This window comes from Zeugodacus cucurbitae, chromosome 2, assembly GCF_028554725.1.
Source record: "Zeugodacus cucurbitae isolate PBARC_wt_2022May chromosome 2, idZeuCucr1.2, whole genome shotgun sequence".
In the NCBI taxonomy this organism is placed as follows: domain Eukaryota; kingdom Metazoa; phylum Arthropoda; class Insecta; order Diptera; family Tephritidae; genus Zeugodacus; species Zeugodacus cucurbitae.
The window spans coordinates 80,448,416-80,455,964 of NC_071667.1; the positions used below are offsets into that span (position 1 = coordinate 80,448,416).

The following is a 7,549-nucleotide window of genomic DNA, read 5'->3' on the forward strand; positions in this document are numbered from 1 at the left end:
TGGAGGCTAACTTCGAAAATCGGAGAATGCAAATTTTTTACTAATGTCTCAGTCTCCCGGAAAAAATGGTCCAATATCCAGAAAAATGTTGAATTTATCGTATAATGTTATATTAGGTACATATGTACATATATTTATTGACTGCAATCAATAGCAGATCCACGTACTAGTTTGGGGTTGGTCTTTTTAACAGCTGTTACATGATTTATATTCAGTTTGGCTTGCCATTTCATAATGGACAGACTTACTTCGGATCAACGTTTATTAATGAAATACTCCCCAATAAGTCCCGATTGCTGCAAAAAATGGTCGAAAATTGGGCCTCTCGACTGGCATTTATTCGATCCAGCCGCGGCGTTCAATTGCCCGAAGTCCTTATTACAACATTATGACGAACACTTATCTTTCTAATGAAGCTAAATTATTGACCATAACATTAAATTATATGCGCTTTATATCTGTAGAAATTTGTTAGTTTGAGTCCTGTTTAGCAAATGTAGATATGTAGAGCCAATATTTGAAGAAATTTTTCTTTCTTTCAGACATACAGCTTTACAATGACGGCAAGTCTGTAGTCAACCATTCCTTAAAACTCCACTTTGGTAACAATCCTAAACAGAATTTAATATTTTCGTTATTTTCTTGAAAATTAGATTCGACGTTCTCTTTATGTTCGTATGATAGTAATCTGAGCCACGAGTTCAAAGAAACTCAATAAATTAATTAACTAGGATTGATTCCTTCTTAAGGACTTAATTTGCATCATTAACTTTAATGCTCATAGAATACCATTCTAAAATTTAAAAAGCTTTAAATTTTAGTTTTTGTCAATTACAATTTTTATTACGTTATTTGAGTACATGAAATCAAAAAAAAGGCGGCTTATTAGAAAACAATATTCATGATAGAAAGATAAAATAGATTTGAAACGATCCAAAGAAAAATTTTTATGATAAGCTTTTTTGGTATAGTCCATTGAAGATCAGTCTCTTTTAGAAAAGTACTCAGTCATTACGTAATATGTGGAGTTTTTCTTTTGATCAAGAAACGAGCTCATGCCTCACCACGTGGCTGTCACACAATTAGCGTATTTTGCTCCAGCCATCGCTGATGCGTACACTTTCCGTTAATATATTTAAGGGACACATTGTCGCCATTACATGGAAGCAACCGAATGCCGGCTATCCGGCGCTGGCTGTTCTCCGCTTCACCACTTGGACCAGCTGGTAATCTCTATGTTCGATGGTGTATGTTTGCCTTCATTTGACAGCCAGCGTAGTAAGCAGCGAGTTTTTCTCCTATACTCTGTGCTTAGACTTGTACTTGAATGCACATCGCCACTTTTGGAAATGCTGACAGAAGCGGTGAAAATTTAAGATTGATCACCCATAAGGGTGTTCCACGAAATTGGTTTATATGGGCTGCGGCGAGTGTGTGTGTGTGTGTGCGGCTAAAAGAGGAATAATGTCAAAAATGTTTAGTACTTTTCAACAAATGCTTGTTCTGCCTGCCCGCCAATTCCCAGTTGAGTGTTGAGTGTTGAAACGCAACAAAACATCGAAAAAGGAATCAATTTAATTTGGGCAGCCATGGCCCATGGACCAATGGTCCGTTAGAATTCTATACATCCATATATACAAAAGTACATATGTACAAATGAAATACCAGTATATATGTATATGTATGAATTTATGTATATAAATGCGCGTGTTTGTATATACATTATTCAGTTTGGTGGCACGGAAATTATGACAAGATATTAATTAAATTATTTTTGATAAAGCTAGAGACTCCTGTCGAAAATAGAGTACCTACCGCTCAAGTTGGTTGTAAGAAAAAATGTTTTGTATATAACATACTTCTATATGTACATATCTATATCGATTTTCTCACTTTGACACTCGCTGTAGGGTGCGTCCGCTGGGTGGCCTAAACGCTTCGGAGGACCGAATAGATTCGATTGGCTACTACATATTATCGACACTAATAGCCATCGTCACCAAGAGCGAGTTGATCCCAAGAGTTCTATATTGCTTTGGGTACATACACACTTTGAAGGACTCTGGGTCGATTCTTCTTCGATCTTGACACCACCTTGAAATATCTATTTAACTGCGATTTATATGAAACGAAATAGATATAGCTAATATATCTTTTTTTTAATGAAGGAGGTTGGTTTTACATATGAATAAAATTCGTTTACAAATCGATTTTCTAATCGTAAAAATATAGAGTAATACCACTCTAATTCCAAAATATAGCCACAAAACTTAAATTTGGAACTGAGCATCAACTTCAGGATTGTGATCTGTGAATTAAAAGATTTTGAAAATATAAGAACAAGCCCTGTAAAAGGTTATCTGGCGAATGTATTTCTATGTAGCTTTGGATGATAGAATGTGAAATGGGTAAAATTGATTAATATCTACACCCATCTCACACATAACTGTTATGCTGAAAACTACTTAAAGTGAGATCACTCGAAACAAAAAGCGTCAGAAGCAATCAATTCAACCTTAAAGCCAGTACATAGAGTTTGCATACGAATCGTGGCAACGCCCACGTTTAGCTGAACTTTCATAACCCGGGAACTACTCGATCGTTGTGTGCCAAATTTCATATATAACAGTAATTCTTATAACGGGTGATTTTTTTGAGGTTAGGATTTTCATGCATTAGTATTTGACAGATCACGTGGGATTTCAGACATGGTGTCAAAGAGAAAGATGCTCAGTATGCTTTGACATTTCATCATGAATAGACTTACTAACGAGCAACGCTTGCAAATCATTGAATTTTATTACCAAAATCAGTGTTCGGTTCGAAATGTGTTTATCGACAAATTTTGTTCAGCGATGAGGCTCATTTCTGGTTGAATGGCTACGTAAATAAGCAAAATTGCCGCATTTGGGGTGAAGAGCAACCAGAAGCCGTTCAAGAACTGCCCATGCATCCCGAAAAATGCACTGTTTGGTGTGGTTTGTACGCTGGTGGAATCATTGGACCGTATTTTTTCAAAGATGCTGTTGGACGCAACGTTACGGTGAATGGCGATCGCTATCGTTCGATGCTAACAAACTTTTTGTTGCCAAAAATGGAAGAACTGAACTTGGTTGACATGTGGTTTCAACAAGATGGCGCTACATGCCACACAGCTCGCGATTCTATGGCCATTTTGAGGGAAAACTTCGGAGAACAATTCATCTCAAGAAATGGACCCGTAAGTTGGCCACCAAGATCATGCGATTTAACGCCTTTAGACTATTTTTTGTGGGGCTACGTCAAGTCTAAAGTCTACAGAAATAAGCCAGCAACTATTCCAGCTTTGGAAGACAACATTTCCGAAGAAATTCGGGCTATTCCGGCCGAAATGCTCGAAAAAGTTGCCCAAAATTGGACTTTCCGAATGGACCACCTAAGACGCAGCCGCGGTCAACATTTAAATGAAATTATCTTCAAAAAGTAAATGTCATGAACCAATCTAACGTTTCAAATAAAGAACCGATGATGAAAAAAAGTTATCAAGCTCTTAAAAAATCACCCTTTATTACTCTTTGAAAATGTATGTCTAAAACCACGCCTATTTCTAGGATAATTTAATTTTTTTTTTGCAAGATAAAATATTGTAATTACACTATACCCCAAAGCCGATGTTTTTCTGGGAATTGAACAAAACTAAATATTTTCATAAGTAAAAAAAAAATATTATACGACTTTCGAAGTTAGCCTCCAAAATCCAAATCCAAAAATCTAATATATTAAACTTTTTCGTCAAGCTGATATGACAGATGCTATGAAGTGTCAAAGTTTCATCTTCTTAAAAATAAAATAATTATACAAATAAATACAGATTATTTCGATATCTGGGATTTTTTTGTTGCTATATTATGTAATTATTAATAATTTTTTTTAAAAAGTACTTTTTCGAACTTCGAATGCAAATACTTCGATTTTGGATGTTAACTTCGATAATCAGCCTCCAGGGAAAAATTAATTTGGTCCAATACCCAGGCGAGTGTTGTACAGTGTAATCGATACGAGGTTTATTAGAAGAACATCCAATGCTTTATCGAATTCTATAATTGAGCTAATGTTTTAAATATTGATTTGGATGCATTATAAAACTGGAGACTCAATTGCAAGATAATTAAGCATTTAATAAATAATTAAGCCACATCCGCTTTAAAGCACAATTCGTGCGCTTTAGCTTTACCAAAAAACTGCACAATCATAGCTTAATCAATTTTGTTTTTGTAGATTATAAAATGATTTAACGAAAGCGAGATCATTAATTATTGAGTGTAAATAAGAGCATGTCGGGCGCATTCCGGGCGCGAGTCTATTTCGGTGCATAGCAAAGCATGCACCTGCCCATGGCTTGGTAATATTTGATACATACATACTCACATATAATATGTTGTATGTATGTTCATATGTGCGCACATACGCTGAGTACTTAACGCTGAATGTCATGTGAGAATAAAACTTGCAACTCATTACTTTTATTAGGCTTATTATGTGTACGAAATAAAAAAAAATACTTGAAACGGCCTTGAAAGGCCAACTAGCGGTAATTGGAGTGCACAAACACACAATCATACATATTTTGATATATATTTTCTTTCTATAAAAGCCTTAAAGCTAGGCTTAAAGCACCAATACAAATACAAACAAACTGCTTGTGTAGTTTGAATGAAAGTAAGTAGCAATGAACGATTATGCCGTTGAATGCAGCCAATTGAGCAATCCCAAATAGTTTCGATTTTCATATACATATTCATGCCTTTTCGTATGTGTGTGTGTGCACAAAAAGCGTAATGAAATGCAACAATGCCACTTTGCCATTGTCCCCAACGACTCATGGACATATTGACAGATCTATTGTAGCTACAAATTACCAGTTTCATATGCTGTTTCACAGATCAACAATTGAAATGTACCAGCACTCAGCATAACTATTTCACCAAATTTGGCAATGACAATTATATGTTAACGGTAAATACCTCGATAGATAAGTGTGTATGTGTGTTAAAAATGTCATTGATAAATATGATACGCTAATTTAGTAGTTCGTTGGAAATTGACATGAAATGCAGAGATTTTGCCATACTTTTGCAAAATATTTCAATAAATGTGAAATGGTGCATATATCAGTTTGAAACTTGTTTTTTTCGAACTTATTACACCCGAAATACTACTTTCAATAAATTCGTAATGTAATGATTACTATATTTATACAAACCATTATGCAAATAGGTCACTATAAAAATTCGAAATTATTTTTAGAAAGAAAATCCTAAGCCCTTGAGTTCAGACATGTGTTGAAAATACCATAAGAAATGCATAAGCAAATTGACAGCGCTTGTGACATTTCGAAAGTGAAAAGTAAATTTCGAATAATTAATGTTTTGAGTATTACAAATTTATTTAATTGTGTGTATTTGCATTGATAAATTTAATTTTGATGGAAAGGGAGTATTTCAGGCTTTAACTTTGAAAAATTACTATAAAAAATATTATTAAAAAAATTTTCAGCAAATTTTTTTATGACTAAATCGATCATTGCAAAAAATAATTCTCGAAATTCACAATTTTTTTCGAAAATGCCAAATTACTTTTAAAAATATTTTTAAAAAAATTGACAGCTTATTTCTTATGAATAAATTGACGCGAACAAATTGATCATTGCAAAAAAAATTTTGAAATTCCAAATTTTTTTTCGAAATGCTATTTTAGTATTAAAAATGTTTTTAAACAAAATTTCAGCGCATATTTTACCATTAATTTGAATAGCATAAATAAAAATAAATTTTCGAAATTCACGTTTTTTTTCGAAATTGCAATTAGTGTCCCAAAATCAAGCTCAATATATACCCCACAAGCCATTCAAAAGTCATGCACCAAATATTGTCTATTGTATTTTTTTATTCGTTGAACCTAAACTATGAAAAATCACAATTTTGTCCAATGGCCGAGACTGCGTTTGAGGTCTTCCAACGTTATTTTTTGGCGATTCAATGTTCGATGATGAGTGACAAAGTAGTTCAATGAGTCCGAATGGTTGTTGATTGAATGGTGTGAAGTGTGAAAATTAGCTTCTTCTCTGACATAACCGAGCAGACGTGTTTTACTGAAATAAAAAAAAATATACAAATCAGTAAATTTATAAATAAAGTACAAAATTATTGTTTCTCTAAGCACTCACCGTAACTGCAAAACACGCGCACTTAATATTTCTTAAAGCGCCGCTGCTCAGCCAGGATTCCCACAAATGGCATTGAATTTGGAATGGAAGACTAAAAACTGAATTTAAATATTTTTCATCGAACTCCTCAGACTCAACACAAAACACTGAATGAGGATGCTTGGTGTTGCAACCCATATTTATATCTGCAGCGCAAGTTAAAGTGTTCTCTTTCAAGAACTTAACCACACACACACTCATAACTCGTACTGCATCTCAGCACAAACTTGCACAATTCCTTGTTGACAAGTACAATCTACACATAGAAACTTATATGAAATCACAACTACTTGCAGACATATTATACATATATACATTAGCGAATGTCTCCCTTTTCCACTTTTTACTCACCAGTCTGGTTCTGCTCATCCAGATTTGATTTTTTTTATTCATGCTCCTGCCAGCCTTGTGATGCAATACAATTGAAGGGGCGCTGCTTTATTTCTTTGCATTCTACTCCAGCGCGCAGACTTTGCCGCTGAAATTGTATTATGATTTTTTTGCCTCGTAAATACATGTAATATAGTCTTACGAAACGGCGAAAAAAATGCAAAGACATTTCTGCAAAAAAAAGAAAAAACTGACATCTTGTAAGAGATGCGTTCTCCAGCTTTTCAACCCACTAGGGAATTAAATTTAGTTTTTGTTTTCAACTGAAACCATTTTTTTTAAATAAAGAATTGGATCGAGCTTACAAAAATAGGTTCTATAATTACTTACCGGATAACTTTTATATTATAATTACACTGCGCTTGAACCCGATATTATTTACAGCTTATATAATACTGTGTCCATAGCATTAAAGTGATCCGAGTAGTCAAAATTTTGTTGTAGTTATTATTTTCCGGATTTGTTATTAGTTTTGAGATGTTTCATATTGACATTTCTGGGTTTCCAGATTGGATCAAGTTTTAGATGTTTAAGATTGAAACAAATAACATCAAAGATCACAATAAATCATCTATAGAGCCTTGTTTTGGATTGAACAATCATGAACCAAAAATCAGGTAGGAGTACCTATTAAATGTGTGAGCGAGATCTATACGTCGGGACAGAAATCTAATACCTAAAGGTTCAATAAGTATGAACTAGATTCAAATAAAAACTTCAGAATGGCATAGCTTAGATTAGATTGGTATGGTATTTTAAAAGGTTATGTGGCCTCACTATCGATATCTCTTTTAGGTTCTCATACTGCGAGGCCCCAAATGCTAGAGCAGTTGCTCTTGACATTTGCTGCAGTCATTTGTCATCGATCTCCCAGCCCCGACTTCAAAATAATCATAACTATAAATAAAGACTTCT

The 7,549-nt window shown here is 34.1% G+C and overlaps 1 long non-coding RNA gene across 1 annotated transcript; it reads right to left on the bottom strand.

Annotated features, from left to right (window-relative positions):
• Positions 1 to 5,905: 5,905 nt before the first annotated feature.
• LOC105220655 (uncharacterized) lies at positions 5,906 to 6,346 on the bottom strand. Its single transcript, XR_852364.3, has 2 exons — positions 6,206 to 6,346; positions 5,906 to 6,130 (listed from the first exon to the last, which is right to left on the bottom strand). It is a non-coding gene; the product is annotated as an uncharacterized LOC105220655 (long non-coding RNA).
• Between the last annotated feature and the right edge of the window lie 1,203 nt (positions 6,347 to 7,549).